Source organism: Ochotona princeps, chromosome 14 (assembly GCF_030435755.1).
Source record: "Ochotona princeps isolate mOchPri1 chromosome 14, mOchPri1.hap1, whole genome shotgun sequence".
Taxonomy (NCBI): domain Eukaryota; kingdom Metazoa; phylum Chordata; class Mammalia; order Lagomorpha; family Ochotonidae; genus Ochotona; species Ochotona princeps.
This window is the reverse complement of record NC_080845.1, coordinates 11,559,276-11,580,658: the sequence shown is the minus strand read 5'-3', so window position 1 is coordinate 11,580,658 and position 21,383 is coordinate 11,559,276. Positions and strand designations below refer to the sequence as shown.

The following is a 21,383-nucleotide window of genomic DNA, read 5'->3' as shown; positions in this document are numbered from 1 at the left end:
GCCAGTTCTGAGCCATTGAATGTTTATTTTCTCACATCTCTGCTGGCTTCATGTGAAGAATGTCGCTGGTAACCTACCAGTCCAAAGAGGACCAGAACCACAGGAAGCATACATTACAACTTAGAGACACTTAGCTGGACCCAACAGAGACCAGTAGAGTTGCATTAAAGAGAGAGAGAGAGAGAAGGCTACTGTATCATCTTTGCAGCTTACATATTTTGCAGCAGTAAGAAATACCAATTGAAGCACTACTTTTCCAACTGCATGACTTGGTAATTTCGTATCCTGTTCCATCTTGTGAGCTTCTATACAGTGTACACACAGAGCTGAAGGTTTAACCTGTGTTGTCTTTGAATTGTCATACAATTCTATGAAAGAAATGACAATATGTACTTTTTGTTAGAGGAAACAGACTCTCAATAAATAATTGCAAACATTTATAAAGATGACAAATGGTGAGATTATATTTTCAAATATTTATATAGGATGGCTTTGTCTGCACACACACAAACACGCACACACACACACTGCTATTCCTCAGTAGACAGTACAAGGCTTGCCTCTGGGTGGGAACTCCTAGTTTCTCTTACAAATCCACATGGTAGACACTCGAGTGATCCTAAGACATTGTCAAACCTGAAGTTTCCAGGGGAATGTCAGGACAAACAGAAATCTCAACGATTCATTCACAGGGGAGGTTGGATTCCTCTCTAGTCAGAGGGGATTGGGGCAGTGTGCAAATTTCTGAGCTCAGAAGAGCTCAGCTAATAAATCATTGTGAAACAATAGCCTCTGGTATCAAGTTACTTCAGGCCCGATTTTGCCATTTCTGAATAAAAAATTGCTCTCTTTGCTGCAACCTGGGAGCTGGACACAATCTGCGGCACGAGAGAGCTCAAGCTTCTGGTGTCATCCATTGTTTCCAAAGCTCTGTACCAGGCTTCTGCCAGGAAGGATAATAGGGTCCACTCCTGCTGTGCAGAAGAAATTCATATGCCTGTCTGCTTAAAATGGTTAAGAAGAAGCACGACCCATTGCAGCATGCTTTGAAATCCATGCCCAACCCCTGCCCCCGATAATAATCTCATTTGCTCCTTCCTACAGCTTAATGAGGCCATGTTATTGCCCCCTGAGTGTCCCCTGGTGACACCAAGGATCCAAGGCTTACAGCAGACGTTCTGGACTCTACATCTAACAATGAGCAGACCTGCACTTGAAAACTGGACTTCTGTAACCAAATCTACGCTTCATTCCAAGGGAGTTGCCCACACAGCATCATAGAACCTCAGTGTCACAGGTGACATCTTTAGGAGATAAGCTCTCTCATTACCAGTGATCATCTGTGAAAGTACAAATTACTTTCCAAAGCCTTGGAGTCAACAACCATCAATATCTTGGTGTATCACGGAGTGACATGAATATGGCCCAACTGATTCATTTTATACCTGGAGAAACAGATTTACAAAGGAGACAGATTTTTCCCCTGGGGTCATGTAGACAAGTCAGTAGTAGAAAATCAGAATTATGTTCCTAAATAATATTTTTTAAGATTTATTAACTTCTATGGAAAGGCAGGTTTACAGAGAGAAAAAGAGACAGCCTGGGCCCAGCGCGGTAGCTTAGCGGCTAAAATCCTCACTTTGAATGCGCTGGGATCTAATATAGGCACCAGTTCTAATACCTGCGGCCCTGCTTCACATCCAGCTCCCTGTTTGTGGCCTGGGAAAGCAGTCGAGGACGGCCCAGAGCCTTGGGATCCTGCATCCGTGTGGGAGACCTAAAGGAAGTTCCTAGTTCCTGGCTTTGGATTGGTGCAGCTCCGGCCGTTGAAGTAATTTGGGGAGTGAATCAGCGGATGGAAGATCTCCTTCTCTGTCTCTCCTCTTCTCTATATATCTGACTTTGCAATAAAAATAAATACTTTTTTTAAAAAAAGAGACAATCCACTAGTTCACTCCCTAAATGACCATTAGGAACCCATAGCACCCTTTCCCCAAATAACCGCTGAGTCCATCCAAAGCCAGGATCCAGGAACTTCCTCTGGCTCCCCTTGTGGGTGCAGGACCCCAAGGCTATGGGCCATCATCTGCTGCTTTCATAGGACGTAAGCTGGAAGTTGAATAGAAACTGGAGCAGCTGAGATATGTAGCCCAAATGGGGTGCCAACGCTTGCAGGTGGAGGATTAGTCAGTTGAGCCATCACATTGACCTCTAAATATTATTTTTTTTCATGTACACATTTGGTTTTATTGTACAAAGCACTTGTACACTTTTTAATGTTTAAAAGTGAGCATCTTTTCCAGTGAAACAAAAAGAAAATTTAAAAATAAACAGGAACAAAATTACAACAGAGAATGTCAATTCCAAATAAGATCCTACAGGTTCTGCTGATTCTCCCATCAAGTGGCTCGTTTCAGATTTTCATTAGGAGAGTTGATGAGTCGATGATATTTTTAAAGTGTCATCTTAGACTGCACGGATGACTGTTAAACATCACAATGACATACGCCAAATGAGAAGCCATATTGTCAGACTGCCCATGGAACCCGCCCAAACATCTCAAACCCACCCATCACTGACCTTCTAGAACCCCATTTTAAAGGGGTTTTTTTCTTTTTTGAAACAAGAGAAAACAGATAAATGTTAGTAAATGCTAACTGTGCATATTCACATAGAGACACGGTATAATCTCTGAGCCCAATGTAAAGAAAGAAGGAAAAGCTAGAATTCAGTGCGTGACTACACAGGGGCCTGGCAGATACCAGCTCCTGGCAGAGCCGGGGGAGCAAGAGATTGGTTTTCCCACAGAGCATGGTGCTGTTGATTCCAGTTGGTGGAGACAAGCAGGGGTGAAAACGAAATTTGAACAGAAAGGGGTAAGAGTTTCTTTTCCCATTGTATTCTGTGTAAGGTATTAACCCACAATAAGGTGATAACCATGGAGTAGAGAAAAGAGACCCCAAAAACAGGGAGACTGAGTGAGCACAAGAGCGACAAAAAACAGAGCAACCTGTTCCCAGGGACTGGAGACAAAAAAAAAAGCTGAGATCCGTGATTCTAGTAGTCATCTTCTGCTTCATCTTCCTCTCCTTCCCCTTCATCATCATCCCCTCCTCATCGATGTGGCCCAGTTCTTCATCATCATCATCTTCTTCTTCTACTCTTTCCCCTTCCTCATCATCCATATCTGGAATCAAGTATACTGCAACGGGCTTGGGCCTGATTTATCGGCCAGGACCTCACCCAACTTGTCGGCACCAGTGTCCGAGTGGTAGGTGAACCAGCTCAACAAGTCCTAGGGCTCCTGGTCAGCTGCTCCCTGCTGGTTTTGTTCTGCGTTGGACTTGACCGCTTCTCAGGTCCTTTCCAGATTTCCGCTGGATCTCAGTGGACTTTGAGCAAGTAAGGTTGAAGTAAGGTTTCCCATTCTCTCATTCAGATGGAATTGTTTGCAGAGAACTTCATTTTCAAAGTAAGGGTTTTCACAGAAGAAAAATGTATTCTGTAACCTGATTTAATATCTTCAAACTCTGTCACTTTGACTCTGGTGAGAGTAAGTCAGTGCCTCCTCATCCTCTTCCTCCAGCAGTGCAGACGCTTGTGGAGGGTTGACGACTATTGACACCCCAAAATTTGGGATTTTGGCGACCAATTCTGAAAAAATGGTTGGCGGAGTTTGTTACATTTCTGTTCTACTTTCAAAGTCACCCCGCTGTCTTGTTCATTAAGTCTGTCTAATTCATTCTGTACTTCATGGATTTGTTCTGTTGCTTCTTGCTGTTCTTATTCTCCCTTGGACAGGTCCTGAGAAGTCCCTGGATCCACTGGCTTGGGGGCAGGAGCTGGTCTGGGCTTTTTTGGCTGATACTGGAGTGAAGCTGGGCATTTGAGGACCACTGCTTCAAGGAACTTCGCAGCACTGTCAGCCGGGAAGGAAGCAGCTGAGAACTCAGATAATTTTTAAAAGCCCCCTCTTCCCTCTGAAGTCAGTCTTAAAGCCAAAGGCATTACAAAGACTTGTTACATATTTACACTCTCATTGTCCATCACATTTTGTCTTCTATAGAACACACAAACTGGGCTTTTGTTTCTGATTCTGCAATGAGAACACAGGGAGCCACTGAGATGAAGTGCTTCCTACTGTAATATTCCAGAGCTGAGATGGCGCCCTTGACTATGGAGAAAACAACCCTTCCCTTTCAAAGGGAGTTGTCGAATAAAATTCACTGCCTTTGATTCTATCTGCATGTATTGTATAGGGATTACATGTCGATTATTTTGTTGGTGCTAATACGGTAAAGTGAAGATGTTTCAGCACCTGGTCTCATGGAGATTGTGTTCTAATCAAGGAAGCCAACTTGAAGTTTGTAATTATAAAAAATAATATGTAACTGGGGCAATTGCTATAGCATATAGTAGGTAAATCCACTGCCTACAGCACCAGCATCCCCTATGGCTGCTGGTTCAATGCCTGCCTGCTCCACTTGCAAGTCAGCATCCTGTTAATGCAGCTGGGAAAGCAGCAGAGGACGGCCCATGTGAGTGACCTGGATGAAGTTGCTGGATCCTGGTTTCTGCCTCCCCAGCCCTAGCTGCTACAGGATGAGGAGTGAAAGGGTATATGCAACATCTTTCTCCCTGTCTGGCTCTGGGTTTCCCTCTCACCCACTATGTCGGTAACTCCGACTTTCAAGTAGATAAATCTTAAAATAAAATTATAATTAAACTGTATTTGTCAGGGATATAGTTAATCTAATGGGTCATGAAAGAGTTCACTTAGAGGATACTGGTAACAGTTCTTTAAGAGATTCTCCGCTTCCTATTTCAGAACATTTGCACCTGCTGGCCATTGAGTGGAGAGGCCCTGAGACAGGAGACAGTAAGTGGTGTTAAGTCGGCACATGAAATACCTGAGTGATTGAGCTCTGAGAACAAGGGGACAGTGGAATAAGGTGAGAGGGAGCTCAGGGGGTTAGATCAGACAGGTTTTTGAAGGCTAGAAATGGAGTTGTGGCGTGGATACAGGAGTTGAAGTAACTGAAGGTTTTAAGTGGTTAAAAAAAATGGTCAGCTCTGTGATTCAAAAATTAAACAAAACATTCTGCCTGTGCTGCTAGCAACGGATCAGAAGGGCACCAAGTCAATGTGTGAATGTCTCTGACAGTGAGAGTGACAAAAATGCACTGCACTTCGGGTGTGGAGTCACTAACATTTACATTGCGATGCTTTGTGGTAGCAGAGGAAGGAGAGAATGAAAGTATTTAAGTGATCCTCAAATTTCTGGCGTAAAGAAAAGGAAACTCCAAAAAGAAGGAAGCAGAAGGCAGGGCAGGGAGTGCAGTCAGTTGCTCGTCATGAGTTTACATCTCAGAAGGCAATCTGGGCTGGAGAGCTGAGTTTGGAAATTGTGTCTACAGACGGAAGAGTCGTGGGAACAGTGAAGAGCATCTATAGATGAAATGAGACTAGCAAAAGGCAGAGTGCTGCATGGCCAACCAGGGGGTCCTGGGAAAGATGACTCCCCAGGATGCAGCTGGGGACCCCAACATGGGGAGCAGAAACGGAGATACTGACAATAAAGCTCTGAGAATCAGTAGCAGATAAATAAGAAAAAATCCAAGAAGGATTCTTAGAAGGCTCACCATTTTCCAAGTGGCACAGAAATCAAGTAAAACAAATGTCTCAGAATATAACTTAGGGTTGGTGATGTGACGGTAGCTGGTGGATTTAGAATGTGTGACAGCGAAATTTTTGCAGTGAGGTGAGTTGAAGATGAAATAGTATAGGGTGAATAACAAAATCTGTGTTGTTCTGCTTTTGATAAGTTTTGGCATGAAGAGAGGTATGGAGATTTGACAGCAGATAGAAAGAAATACATTTATGAATCATTTTACCTGCTGTATGATCTTCAGTAAATAAATGAACCTCTCTGTTTATCCATATATGAGAAAGAAAAATCCAGTATATCCATCAACTGTGAGATCAATCCATAAAGACAGGGAGATATTGATAATGGACAACTGGATGGATGACAGAGATGGTGAGGGGGACGTGAGTACGTAGTATGGACTGGAAGGAGGGCGCAGTGATTGGCACAGACTGAAATCAAGAACCAAAGCAGACACAAGTATGGTATCCATGGGAGTGACAAGGAACCTGGCCTTAAGGCCACTTGTAATCCAAACTACAGTTTGGATGAGGAATCAAGAAATGAACTGTGGGAGAATTGAAGTCAGATGCAATTGACTTCTAATTTGCTTCTCTAATACATAAGCTCGGTTAGTCGGCGCTCCTGCTGGTGGGAGGCTTAGGCCAAACTCCAAAGTCTTGAAGCACAGCTGAGAGCCCTGCTCGGCGCCTGAGGGTCAGAGACAAGGTTGCTCCAACTCAGGTGAAGCTGTGGTGGGCACGGAAGGGCCACAGAAGCAAGACACATTCATGTTTAAGTAATTCATCTGCTGTAAGTAAGCTAAATAATCCCTTGCTGGGCCTGTCACGCTGATGTTCTGCATGCAAATTGTTTCTAATGAGCAAGGACATAGGGCTGGTCCCCTGATTGATAAATCCATCTATTTAACATACACTGTCTTCCCCCCGCCCTTTTCCCTCTACACTACCCATTGGCATAGAAGCTGGTAAATGAAATGATGAAATGTTGGATGTTTAGAAGTACTTTAGGGAGATGTAGATAGAATATAGGGTTTAGACACTATACTGTTCTGAGCCTGTTTTTCTGGTTCTTCAAGAGTGTTCACTGATGTGTTTATAGTTTCTAAATCAAATTTTAAATGGGCTTCATGAACATACATGATGGGGTGTAAGAGGTTGAGAAACTGAACTAGTTTTATGCTACTGGACATCTCAGAACAATTTATGTGTTAGCTTGAATTCTGAGTATTTAAGCAAACAAGTGTCTTTGAAATAGATTTTTTTCATTGCATCTTCTTGTATCTTCTGGACCAAGTAATGCTGAGAACCTCCCAAGGCAGAATTGCCCATGACTGAACGGGATCAGTGGGAATTAGAGAAAGAATGAGATGAGAATATCTGGTTTCACGGACAGTTATTGGGCATCTGCTCGGCTCTGTGTCATGCTTGATTTTTCCTTTTAGTTCTTTTGGACCTGAAGTAAGTACAATAAAAAATAGAAGAAGATTCAGACTCTTTAAATTATTTTTATTGAATTTGTTTTTCTTATGTATTGTATTTCATTTTGTTTGCTTTCTATTTGACCAGAGATCTTACTAAGAGCCCTGTGATTCCTGACCTTCCCTGTCTACACTTCTACTATGTAGTGTGCGATCTCATTGCAGTACTTCCTGAGGCTCAGAATTCACTAATCTCCCAAACAGCCTACCTCTACCCTCAGCCGTTCTTTCCTTCAAGAATGCCAGAACTTCTGCCACAGTGTTTCTAAATGGACCAAGTGCAATCGCGTACATTCGTACATTATTTTATTTCTCTGGGCCTCAGTGTTGTTATGTGGTCATCAAGGAAGTTGCCTCTCTTGGTTCTTGATCCTTCTGAACACTGAGCCTGCTTGAGTTCTGAATGTGGATTCACCCTCAGGAACAAAGTGCTGTGTGCCTGTGAAGTCCCAGTGTGGGAAATATTAAAGCAACATCTACCTCTATCCATTAAGGATCATTGAAGGATGCCCCACTCAACAGGATTTGAAATTTTTCTAAGACAACAAACATGTTCAAGTAAGGGCAAGAATCCTGTATTCTAGACTCTTTACTCACTAGTCAACTATGAAGCGTACAGTAAATGTTGTTAAAGAATTATTCATGTGTTTGAAAGCAGGGGAGAGAGAGAGCAAGAGAGAGAGAGAGAGAGAGAGAGAACTCGTATTTGTTGGTTTTCTCCTGAAATGGCAGTAACAGGCAGGCCAAAGCCAGGACCTTCATTCGTGTCTCCTGTTTGGGTGGCAAGGGCCCAAATACTTATGCTATATTTCACTGCTTTTCACTGGCCATAAACGGGGGCAGGGTGGGGCTGGATTGGAACTGGAGCACCAGGAGTACAAACTGGCACCCCTATGTGATGTCAGTGCAGCAGGCAGTGGCTTCACCTGCTTTGTTGCAATGTCAGGCTATCTTAGCTATTTAATTTCACTTCCTGAGCTTTTCACACAGTTATTAAATGAGAGGATTGTGCTATGCATGGGGCCACTAAACTTCCTTCTATTTGTGACATTCTGTATGCTTCTGACAGGAATTCAGATATTTCTTGATGAAATGGAATAAATAAGCAGTAAGAGAAACAATCATTTTCCATGTAAAAGAAACTCCAATTTTGTCAGAAATTTTTACAAGATCAAACCTTTATTGGCAGACAGCAAAGAAATTCAGTCTATTCAGTTATTACCATATATATCCTTAACAGTGTTTTTTTAAATTAGTTATTTATTTGAAATGCCAAATCACACAGAGAGAAAGCAGATTCAGAAAGAAAAATATTCAGTTCACTGATTCATTTTCCAAATGTCTGCAAGGGCCTTGACTGGATTCGGCAGAAACTGGGGCCAGGAGATTCGTCTGGGTCTTTCACATATGGTTCAGGGATCCAACACTTGGGCCACCTTCTACTGCTTTGCCAGGTGTATATGAAGTTAAATAAGAAGTAGAGCAGCCGGGACCTGAACCAATGCCCCAATGGGATGTTATCACAGGTGACAACTTAGGTTACTCTACCATAGCACCTGCCCCTGCCTAATTCACATATACCCATCAAACATCCTCTACAAATTTTATGTACGGATGGCACTGTACTAAGTGCTATCTGGTATATATGTGAATATCCATGTCAATGCAAGTGTGTGCATAGATATGTGTGGGTGAGTTGAGTGTGTGCATGTGTGGTTTGGGTCACTAGGAATAGATACTAATCAATGAAATAAATGAGCAAGAGAATTTGAGATAGTATATTTCTGAGCAAATAGATATTGCTGCTGTAATAGCAGCTTCAAATAACACTAGCTTATAAAAGACAGAAAAGTATGTTTTTAATCATGTGACAACTCATACGTGTGAAATTCGATTCTTCCCTTATTATTCTATGTGACGCAAGTTGATTTCTCTTGTCTCATTGCCCTGTTTTTCCATTAGCTCCCTATTTAAAGATGCAATAAGGATTTCCACCTTCTAGGTACACCTTTCCCTAATGGAGTAGAACTCATAAGTGGCAAACTTGCCTTCTGCTCATATCTCACTAGCCAGAGCTTATCTCGTGGTCATGCCAACTGCCATATGCATTGAAAATGCAGTCTTTACTCTGTGCATCCATTCCTTAGCTCCAGGCTAAAAGTTCTGTTACTATAAAAGAAGGCAAAATGTTGAAGAATACCCCACAACTGTGTTCACAGACAAGAGTAAATACTACAAAGGGTATATTGTGCAGGTCATACTCAGTTAGGCTGCAGTAACAACCAAGCAGAGGATCTCACTGGAGTAAGATTTCATGACATTGGTGCTGAATCTTGGGTATGTCAAACAAAACAGTTGCCTCACATCACAATCACAACCACATAAGGAATCATTTTGATTCCTGCTAATCACCATGCCAACAGGAACTGAGATCCTTCGGCAATGACATGCCATCATAACTGTCACTTCCATTCACAACTCCTAGGACAGCACTAAGCACGTACTCCCATCTGACATTAAGAAACCAAGAGTACAATCCTATCCAGTTTTCAGAAGGAGGTAGGACAAAAAAAATGTTGTTTCGCCAGTGGCGAGACAGCAGGGTAGGGAGAGAGCGGCTTGGACGGGGGGGAAGGACTAGTCCTAACGGACCCTCAGGACCTTTCTGAGCAGTTCTCAGAGCTGACACTTGAAAGACAAAAAATAGGACATAATCTTGTGAAAAAAAAGTCTGTAGAAAGAACACAATGTTTTCTGGTATCTCAGCATGGCTACTTTGTAGAAAGATGAAAGAATAAGCAAGGAGATCAATTGGAAATTGCTATCACCTTAAGGCAGTTTTAATAGGTAGAGTTACTGCCGGCATCATTTCAGAGATGAACACACAGAGGCACAGAGGGGTTAAGTGGTTGGCCTCAAATGCCATGACTAGTTAACAAGAGCATCAGGATTTGAACCCAGTGTGACTCTGTAGTAAAGTTTATTATTATTATTACTATTACTATTGTTTGAAGGGCAGACCATCAGAGATGAAGGGAGAGACAGACAAGAGCACAGGGATTCTATCCATGGCTCACGTCCAAATGGCTGCAGCAGCCATAACAGGGGCAGCATGAAGCCAGGAGCTCCATCTAGGTCTGCCCACGTGAGTAGCGGAGGTCCAAGCAATTGGCCGCCTTCTGCTGCTTTGCAGGGTGCACTAGCAGAAACCTGAGCGGGAAGCAGAGCAGCGGGACTGGACACAGTGTGAGCCCAGGTAGCCACACTTTTCATCACAAGTTTTATCACCCGTCACAGGCCCTCTCTACTGGAGTGTAGCTGATATAACATGAATTCATTTGAACATCATGTCCACGAGAAGAGGAAGCACAAGACGCCTAAGAGCCCACCAGAAGACCATCTAGCGCCCTAGGGGCATCAGGAAATTTCTCTGAAAAGGCCCTCGTAGGGGTATATATCAGGTGGAGAGAGAATGGGTGGTACATATTTCTGGCAAGGGTGTTTGTGCAAATACTCACAGGCTTCAAATGCAGCTGGAGAAAAAGCCACAGAAAGGGCCCGCTGACTGTAATGAAAAAAACACATCAATTATTCAAACTTCTTTCTAAATACCATCTCCATTACAAAGTGCTGCTGTTCTGCTGTAGCAATGCCAGCTCCCCAGGTGCTTTGGAGAATCAGTAGCACAAACAATAACTGTAACATAGACCCACTGGGGCAAAGAGAAGCCATCAACAAGGACTGGTTTTGATCTGTAATGAAATTTGGCTTCTTCCAGAGGGAATACAAAGCAATCCAGAAGTAAAACAGGAGACCTTGTGAATATATACCGCATACAGCTCTATGAACCGCTAATCCTGAGTCATACACTAGGTCAGGAGAAAGAAGTTCACAGTTAGTGTCAGCTAACCTTCGAGTCATTGAGCAACAGCATGGAAAGAGGCATCATCAGGCCACAGGAAGATGTCACACGGGATGTGACGGAACACAGGCAGGCCTAAGGACTCCAACCAGCTCACCTTAGCCTGTGAGACCCTGTTACAGACCTGCCCCCACTGCCAACTCAGCTGTGTATCCCTTCTCTCTCCTTTTTTCAATTTCCCTCATTGCACTGCAGTCTTCCACATGTCCTCAGTTCAGTGCCCTTGGTCACCGCCAGCTGGCACACTCTCATGTACTCCAAGCACCAGAAAACACACTCTTCCACTCACTTTACAGTCTCTTTACATTCCATATCTTGGAGCCAGCATTGTGGTTGCATAGATTAAGCCACCATCTGTCACACCAGCATCCTACATGAGCACCAGTTCAATTCAACAACCATTCTGCCTCTGATCCAGCTCCTTCCTAATGTACCTGGGAAAGCAATGCAGATGACCCAAATGGTTGGGCCCCTCCATCCATAGAGGAGACCTAGGTAGAGTTCTGGCTTCCTCCCTTCAGCTTGGCCCAGCTCTGACAGTCCACTTGGAATGGAAGACCTCTCTCATTGTCATGCAAAAAATAAAACAAATATTTACAAATTACAGATTCCTTGTCCCTTTCTAACTGTGAGTTTTTAATGTTCCTCCCTGCCTTTTCTCTATTACCTGGACCACTATATGTTATACATACATTTGCAACTTACTTTTCTCCCAGTTGAGTATAATCTCTATGAACACTTTGTTTATTCTTTCCACCAGCTCACAGATAGCATTCACTAAATCTTCATAAATTGAATGGGCAAGTAGAATCCAGTGATAAAACATGGTTTACAAAGCCGAATCTTGATCTCAAGGAATGCATAAAAATAGCCCAGTTCCTGGAAGTTGGGTGAAAATGGAAACTGGAGTTAAGCCAAAGTGGCGGTAGGCACTCAGAGGTTGGCCAGCAGCAGCCTCTCTGAATTTGCTAAGGGCTCAGGGTAAGACCAAACCTGCATGGGGGCCCTACTATTCTGAGACTGGCAGTGCATGGGTCTAAATGATGTGCTCTGTGATTCCCCTTTGCCATTCTCTCCTGGTCCAGTCCACTTTCATCTGAGACCTTTGAAGAGTGAGGTGAGAGTCCATTAGTGCTGAAACCTACCTCCAGGACTACCTCCTAGAGTAACTCTCCAGGCCCTTCAAGTTTACTTGAAAATGGCCATTACTTCTGTCTCAGGACCAGTTGGTAGAGGAAGGCTCTGAGCATAAACACTGGGGGAACCCAGGGCCAGTGTAGCTGGCAGAATCCCTCATGTGTCATCTTGCCCAGCATGCAGTTTGCTAAGAGCCTGTCGGCCAGTTCGCCATGCCTCTGGCAGGGCCAGTTATCCCCCATCACAGCAACACAGGTTCAGACCACATACCTTGACAAACGCCAGAGCTCGTTAAGACGATTACACACTCCAGAGGTTGCCTAAGTCAGCGGCTCCAGACTATGAAATGACTGCCACCTCCCTTGGCTTTTGGAGACACCCACAGCATGACTCCTGCCACTCCCATTCGACGGAAGCAAGGACAAGGATGGGAACATCTATTTCTCTTGCAAAATCAACAGCATGCAATCTGTGCAACAGAACCTTGGATTTGGTGAACCACGAGTACAAATCTGGTCCTTCTGTTACTTTTGCTTTAGTTTATCTCTGAACTTGGTTCCTCTGTAAAGTGATGTCAAGTACCTCCCAGCATGGTTGTGAAGATTACAGAGTAGATTGTGTGCATTATGCTGATCACTATCTTTCGTGAACATTTGTGGGAGGGAAGGAAGCCTGTGACAGGTCTTGTGGACAACCATTTGCCTTTTCCTTAATCTGTACTAACATCTTCATGTAACATTTCAGTGTGTACTCATTGTAGAGACATGGAGACAGATTCCTGGGAAAATCAGCATATAAAATGTTTAAAATAATATCGATCATATTTTTTTCCATAATGCAGTCCCCCAACACAAAACTTCACTTTCCTGCTAGATAGTTGCTGAGTAAGGTCAACACACTAATATGTACCAATTAAACATGCAATCTGTCCCAATTACGACATGTGTATTTTAACTCTTCCTTCTTTCCTTCCTTCCTTCCTTCCTTCCCCTCTTTCTCTCTCCTCTTTCTTTCTTTCTTTCTTTCTTTCTTTCTTTCTTTCTTTCTTTCTTTCTTTCTTTCAAGGAATGACACTAAGGATAAACATCTAAATGGTCTTTTATTCATTTTCATTTCTTTGAAAAGCAGAGTTGTTGGTGGTGGGTGGATCTCCCTTATCTCCTCATCAGGGCACAGTAGCTAGGGGTATGCCAAGCTGAAGCCAAGAGCAAGGACTCCATCTTCCAGCAAGATCGTGTTTCTTAATCTGTTGCCTTTCTCAGCATGCTTTAGGAAGAAGCCAAATCAGAAGTGAAGGTCAGACTCAAACCCAGACACTTGAATATGTGATGTGGACATTCTAAGCAGCAGATTAACTCAGTCTTTATTGCAAAGTCAGATAATATATAGAAGAAGAGAGACAGAGAGGAAGATTATCTGTTCGATGATTCACTCCCCTAAGCAGCCACGAGTCTGGAGCTGACCCAATTTGAAGCTAGGAGCCAGGAGCTTCTTACGGGTCTCCCACACAACTTTCTTTTTCTAAGAGAACTGAAGATGCTTCATCAGGCAGTGCAGATCAAGAAGTCATATCTGGGATTTTGTGAACCCTGCCCTCCTTTCTCTGTGGTGCCAGCGAGCTCTTTCCAAAAATAAAGTGGGGAGAACAATGTGATTGGCTCCGGCAGTTTTCCCCGGGGTAGAGTGGCAGGTGAGAGATGGAACTCTGATAGCACAGCCCATGATGAGTTGAGAGCGGAATTGATTAGTTCGAATCTCTAACTCGTATCTCCCAAATTCCCCCAGGAAGGACATCCCTTGGCCTCCTGTCTTCAGAATTGTGTTTTTTAATTTGTACAGTGGCCACACTCAGTCCGCACCCATCTGTTGTTTTCTTTGAACCTGTTGTGGATCTGAAGAGTTATAAGCAAGAAAGGAAATTTTCAGTTCTAACTCTATGCCAGATTGGATGCTCCGTTCACAAAATCCTCATGAAGATCGCCAAGGGATCGTGTTATTACCACCTCCTATTTATGGATGGCTCAGAGTGGAACGTTACTGAAGCAAAGTCGCACATCCAGGAATGGGCAAAAGCTTTACAACCAAATGGGTAATAAAGGTACATGTACGACAGCTCCCTTCCCTGTCTGCTTCAGGCATGACATGGAGACTCCAACTCACCATTCATGTCTGTGACCTTTGGTTACTGCTCAGTCTGATACCCTGGGTTTTTTTTTTTTTCTTGGATAGAGTAACAGGAGCTCCCACCCAAACTCAGTGTCAGCTCAATCCAGCTGGCAGGCTCTAGTTTCATTTTTTAAAGATTTATTTTTATTGGACAGCCAGATATACAGAGAGGAGGAGAAACAGAGAGGAAGATCGTCCATTCGCTGATTCACTCCCCAGGCCGCCACAAGGGCCAGAGCTGAGCCAATCCAAAGTCAGGAGCCCAGAACCTCTTCCAGGTGTCCCATGCAGGTGCAGGGTCCCAAGGCCTTGGACTGTCCTTAACTATTTTCCCAGGCCACCAGGATTAGACCCAGTGCCTACATGGTATCTCGTGCGAGGCGAGAACTTAAGCTGCTAGGCTAGGCTGTTGCACCGGGCCCTCTCATTTGCCGTGTAACTCTTTGTTCAAGTGCTAGACCAGTTCCTAAGTCTGAAGTGGTGAGAGTCAAGTACTTCAGGCCCTGGATTCTGCTAAACAGAAGCTGTACTCTGATGTGGATTCTTTCTGCAAACCCCCTCCTACACCCTCAGAAACCTAGTAGTGGAAAGAACCCAAGAGACTCATACCAGCCTCTCATCAGAATACATCAAGGAAGACTCTATCTCCCCGAGTCCTTTATATCTATCCTCAGAGCATCAGAGCTACTGGGATAGTCAGATAAACCTATTGACTCCAGAGCAACTAACTTTTGATCTCTCCTTATTAATTTGGTGCTCCAAGCAAGTTAAATAAACATAACATTAGATAAACAGAAACAGAGAATCTAACATTGGTTACCTGGAACAGGGAGAAGTGGGGAGTGGCGTGACGATTACAAAAGATTGAGTAGGATGAGACCTCTGGAAATCTAACATATAGCAGGGGGACTGTGGCTCATGGATCATATTATGGAAAGAATGTTTTCTCTAACTAGAACTTTTTACTAAGAGGTACCCTAATACATTGCTGATTGGGATGTAAACTAACACAGGCAATGTAGAAGTCAATATGGATAGTCTTCAGAAATCTGAAAAAAAAATACTTGCTATTTTTATCTACTCTATTCCCAGTCATCCCACTCCTGGGAATTTACCCAAATGAAATGAAAGCAAAGTATGAAAGCGTTATTTGTATCCCCATTTTTATTTCAGCTAAATTCACAATGGCTAAGACATAGAATCAACCCAGATATTCATGTAATGATAACTGGATAAAGAAAATGATACAATATGGAAATACTATTCAGCCATAGAACAGCATTAAGTTATAGCTCTCTTTTGCAAATAAATGGATTTAACTGCAAACCATTATGTTTAATGAAATAAGCTAGTCCCAACATGACAAATACATATTTCCTCTGATATGCGAAAGTTAACATAGGATACCAAAATGTATGTAAGAACAAAACAGACATCTTGCAATTTGATTGTTGTTTTACGTGCTTATTCCCTTCTGTGGAACTGTGGCCTTTCTGCTTTTTATATTTTTGCAAATATTAAAGAAGAAAAAAAAGGAGGAGAGGAAGAGGAACTAAAGGATGAAGAGAGAGAGGAAAAGATGGATATCCTCTCAGAATTCTACCTATGAATATAAGAAATTGGTTCTCTTGACATTAGTATTTTTAAAGATGGAAAGAATAAATGCAAGGATTTATGTATTTATTTACTTATTTATTTGAAAATCAGAGTTGCAGTGAGAGAGGGAAATACAAAGAAAAAGAGAGAAGCTATCTTCTATCTACTGGTTCGCTTCCCACGTGGCCGCAACAGCCATGGAAGGACGAGGCTGCAAGAACGAGCCAGGAGTTTTTCCAAGTCTCCTTGCTCTTCTCAGGCCATTTGCAAGGAACTGGATTTGAAGTGAAAATGTCTGTACAAAAACCCTTAGCCTGTATAGAACAAAGGAGTCATCAGGCAGTGGCTTTACCCAAGAGGCCACAATACCAGCCACTCTACACCTAGATGTTAGGTGATCTTATCTGAAAAAAAAACTAAGCGAATAACAACTACCTATACAAGGTGGTGGATGTGTTAATTTGTTTGACTATATTAGTAATTTTACTGTATCTATCGAAAGCTCATGCTGTATATCTTCCATACATGCGATAAAAATATTTTTATTATGTTTTATTTATGTTGTAACATAGCCAGTTAAACTGCCACCTGTGATGCCAGTATCCCACTTGGGCACCAGTTTGTGTCCTAGTTGCTGTTGTTCTAATCAGGCTCGGGCTAATGTGCCAAGGAAAGCACCAGATGATAGCACAAGTGTTTGGAACCCTGTCACTTAAGTAGGAGACCTGGTTTCTGGTTTTAGTCTGGCCCAACCATAACTATTTAAGCCATTTGGGGAGTAAGCATGTGGATGGAGGATCAATCAATCTTTCTCTCTCTCTCTCTCTCTCTCTCTCTCTCTCTCTCTCTCTCTCTCTCTCCCCTCTCTCTCTCTCTCTCCACCCGCCCCTGTCTCTATTTTTCAGGAACTCTGTCTTTCAAGTAAATAAATAAATCTTCTTAAAAATCTTGAAAAAAAGAGAGTCAAGATGGCTGAATAGGCTCCCTGTTTGATACCCGAGAAAGCATTCTCCAGGTTCAAGTCCTTGGGCCCCAGCACCCAGGTAGGAGATCTGGAAGAAGTTCCTAGCTTCTGATTTCAGATCAGTTCATCTCCAGAGATGTTGCAGTCATCTGGGGAGTGAACCAGCAGATGAAAAACCATTGTCTCTGTCTCTCCTTCTCTTTGTAAATTGACTTTCAAATAAAAATAAAATAAATCATAAACAAAACAAAACAAAAAAAATCTTGAGAAAAGAGGAAAGGACAAACAATGTTGATTAAGACATTCTGTGGTGGTTCTCAAACGTAAGTGTGTGTAAAAATCACCTTGGGTACTTCTAGACAGGATCAACTGGAGACTCACCTCCAGAGGTTTTCATTTATTTGTGCATGCTTGCATTTATGCTTTTCTTCAAGGTCATCAAGCACTGCTTTAATGGCTGCAAGCACAGATGAAGAAGTTCCCATAGCCGTGGAGGTTATAAGAAAGAATATGGATAAAAAGACAATAAAGATTAAAATCACAATTATCAGGTTGGATGAGTTAGGTAGAGACTTGGAGCAAGCTGATGGAGTTCAGAAAGCCTAGTGAATTGCATCACATAGCTGTATTTAAAATGTGAGTATACTGCAAAAAGTTGATGTGAAATGCTATCAAAAGATACTTTTAATTTTATTTTAGTGCAATTTTTCCAAAATCCATGTATGCCAAGGTCTTCAAAAATCTCATGGAAAATGTGTATTATGAAAAAAAAATCCTGAGAGTATATTTCAAAAAGTGATGGCAGCAAACTAAACTTTTAATTATGTGTTTGCACTAACTTTTGAAGCAACGGCATAAATACATCAGGAGCTTCCAGTGGAGGAATCCCTGATCATTTTGAAAAGCAGTGGTTTCCTCTGCATGACAAAGTTTAGGTGGAGATCTCACTTCTCACATCAGTTCCTAAGGCATGTTATTCACATTCAGCATATGGGAAATCTAAGGTTTAGAGTGACAGAGAACGTGCTGTTACAGCTAATAACAGGCAGAATCTTCCTTCAAAACCCATTCCTTATTTTAGACAACAAATATGGCTGGTTTCATAGATTCATCATCCCCCTCATCTCCAAAGTTGTAAAATTTTCCATCTTTTAAAAGCACATCTTATCCTTTGTCTCACAGAAGGCTCATGATCCCAGTCAGGAAGCAGAAGACATGTAAAACCCTCATCCCTGATCATCACACCCCAATTCAGGACACCCGGATTAGCTACATCCACTGTCTACATGGAATATAGTTTCACAAACATACTTAGAGAGATCCTGGACACTCAGGTGCCCAATCAATTTTGGACTGTCCCGTTCTGTGAGATAGCCCATCCATAGTCCTGTTGTACTTGGTTCCCTGAATCCCAGCTTCATTCTTCTACTTTCTCTTGGTCTCAGCCTTTCCCCCGAATCCTCAGATTGTGCCTAGAGTTGCTGCAAAGAGCTAGACATACCTAATAATGACAACATCCACAATAATAGTGGGCATTTAGAAAAGTAGTTAGCACATTGTAAACCCTCGATAAAGATCTGTGTAGTAAAGGGTTCAGTTCATGAACAGTTACAGGGAACATTTGTAGCGGCCTGCTCAGTGCAGCTCCCACGTACATCACATTGCGTTTAGTTCTCAAAAGAGCCCTATGAGACAGACACTGTTTTCTCTATTCCACAGAACAAAGAACAAGAAGACCATGTTATCTGCTCAAGTTCACAAAGTTGGGAAATGGTCAAGCTTGCATTTGAAACTGTCTTAGGATTTCAAAGCTCATGCTCTCAAATATTTTCTTTCAAAACAAGAAGCAAGATTATATCATTGTAATATCTTTTACAATTGGCTTTGCCAATCATGGCTGCCTGCAAACCTCTCAACATTGCAGGGTATGCATATCAAGATCCTGGGCTATTAGGATTGGCTCAAATCAAGGCTGTGGTTTCTCTACCTCTTTGGGTGGATACCGCCAATCTTAGAGGGCTGAGTTTAAGGCCCATCCGATAGCTAATTTGTACCACATCTTTTTGATCCCATGAGTTTCTTGAGTCTCAGAAACCCACCCCAATGCACCACCATAACACACAGCTTTGTCTGATTGATTCTGTAGTCACAGTGTGAACAGAGATCTTCAAGACTCCATCACGACAGGATGAGAATCTGTGTTTCTGGACATGGCTAGCTCCAGGTAGAACACAACGCTTCTGGAGGAGCTCAGGAGATGAGACGAAATAGCCCCCAAGCTAACAAAGAGAATCAGCAAACAGAACTTGGAGAATAGTGTGACTTTTTTCATTTTGTCCTCATATTCATGGAGTTCCAAGCAACAAATTAGGGACATCTTCTAAATATATTCCCAACTCAGCTTCCCTTTAAAGCAAACCTAAAAAAAGATATGGCACTCAAAATACCATCCTTCTCCATGCTGGTAAGCAGCTTATTTAGCCCAGTATGTGGCCCCCTTCAAGAACTGTGAGGAGAGAGCATGCTGCTGGGAATTATCTTTGAGAGTGCTGGGGGTGAGTGAGTTGCTGGAATGATGGGGAGAGAAGAGCAGGGGAGGGCGGGCAACTGACTCAGGTGGCTGTGCAGGACAGGAATTCCTGCAGGAGCAAGTGGAGGAGTGAAATGGGAAGACAGAAGTGAACATGAATTTTGTGGTACAGCAAGACAATATCAGAATTTGAGACACGGAAGGACGCAAAGTGTTTGGTCCAATTCCCATCATTTTACAGATAGGAAAAGGAAGATCTGGAAGAATGGAGCAGGTCCAGTTTAAGAAGTGAAAGTCTGCTCCGGGAGTTTTACTTGGAAGGATTTCTTGGCAGCCAAACCACCGGAGTCCCTGGGATAACGAGGTATATGTGACAGCCTTCTCTCTGATCACTGATGAGGAAACTGGGTTTCAGGAGAGGAAGACAATACTGAACATGAAGCAAGAAGAGAAGCTGAAAGCCTTAAGCTACACTCTGCTCTTCAGAGCCTGAGTTTTGCTTCCTTCAGTCCCAGGAATGCAGAGTGAGGATCACCTGCTACCTTCCTTCTCGTAGGAACATACTTCCTCCCTAATGGTAGGGAATATGTCCCTTGTCCAAAGTCAGAGCCATGTGTGTGTCTTTTGAAAAGGGGAAAAATAATTTTTAAAGCATGAAATTTTACTTAGGCAGGGTGAATTTTTAAGTTGGAAGATCCAATACCACTAAAAGAAACAACTACTGGAATGGTAAAGTAACTTTGTAGCCATTAGAAGATTCAGTTAGGCACAGAACACAGCAAGGATCCAGGATTCCAAAGACCCTGATTCTCACCTCTCTCCCTGGTTAGACTTCCACCAAGTGAGGATCCCTATTTAGCACCCCTAAGCCTGCATTCCTTTCTTTGTTTGTTATCTTGCTGCTTTGAGAATTAAACAGAAAATTAACATAGAAGAGGTCTCTCATAACTTTTCTTTCTAAAGAGATGAATCAAGACTTTAAGCCAGACCTGCTCAGTAAAACAGTCCATGAGTAATTTTGGTGGCTGGTGATTGAGTATAAAATGGTCTTGCTGGGCCCCATTTCTCTCTCTCTTTTTTTTTTTTTTTTTTTTTTTGGCAGCAGATATCAACAGAGACAGCCTCTCAGAGCAGCACCTTCTTCACTTTGGAGAAGTCTTCAAAGCACAGAACTGGCCCCTGGTGGTGGTGCTTGGACTTAACCTCAAGCTATAGCTAATTGGCCAATATGCCCAGAAAGAGTGGAGGAGAAAGAAGACAGTCACTCTCTTTTCCATGGTAGTGATGTAACACAACTAGCGGGACTCGCAGGCAATCATGTTTGGTGCTTCATGAAAAAGGAGAATAAAACTGACATGCAAAGATGGAAGTCACAAGGAGACAGGCAATTGTGGTTAAGCACCATCCCTGACCAACATGCCCACTGTGCTAAATGTATTCAATAGCTGAGGCTTCAGAAATGATCCAGTGTCCTCCTAGTGAATGCATTTCTGCTTATCTAATGTAACTTTTAAACTATGAGCTCACAAGGCTTCCTTCTCCATCACTAAAGTAGTTATTAAATACAGACTCAGATAACTGCTACACTCTCACTTTGAACCCCAAGACTTAGGACAGAATATACTTTAAAGACTGTAGGATAATAATCCAGGAATAAATAGTTCCTGATGGACTGCTCATATTCTTCTCCCTTGTGTATGTGTGTATGAAATACTGTTATTTATATACAAGATATTTGTAACACCCAAACATTCAAGCATTTTCCTTTCGCCCTTGTAACTGATCTTGTTGTCTTGGCTTCAATCTCCAGCCTTCTTAAGGAGCCTGATCCAGAAAGAATCTGTCTTACCCTCACCACTCCTTCCTCTATAAAACTTCAGGTCAAGAGCTTCAAATTCTGGAGTCCTGATACATTTTTAC

The 21,383-nt window shown here is 42.6% G+C and overlaps 1 pseudogene; it reads right to left on the bottom strand.

The window, feature by feature from the left end:
- Positions 1–3,057: 3,057 nt before the first annotated feature.
- Positions 3,058–17,418, bottom strand: LOC101516457 (protein SET-like; annotated as a pseudogene).
- Positions 17,419–21,383: the final 3,965 nt, after the last annotated feature.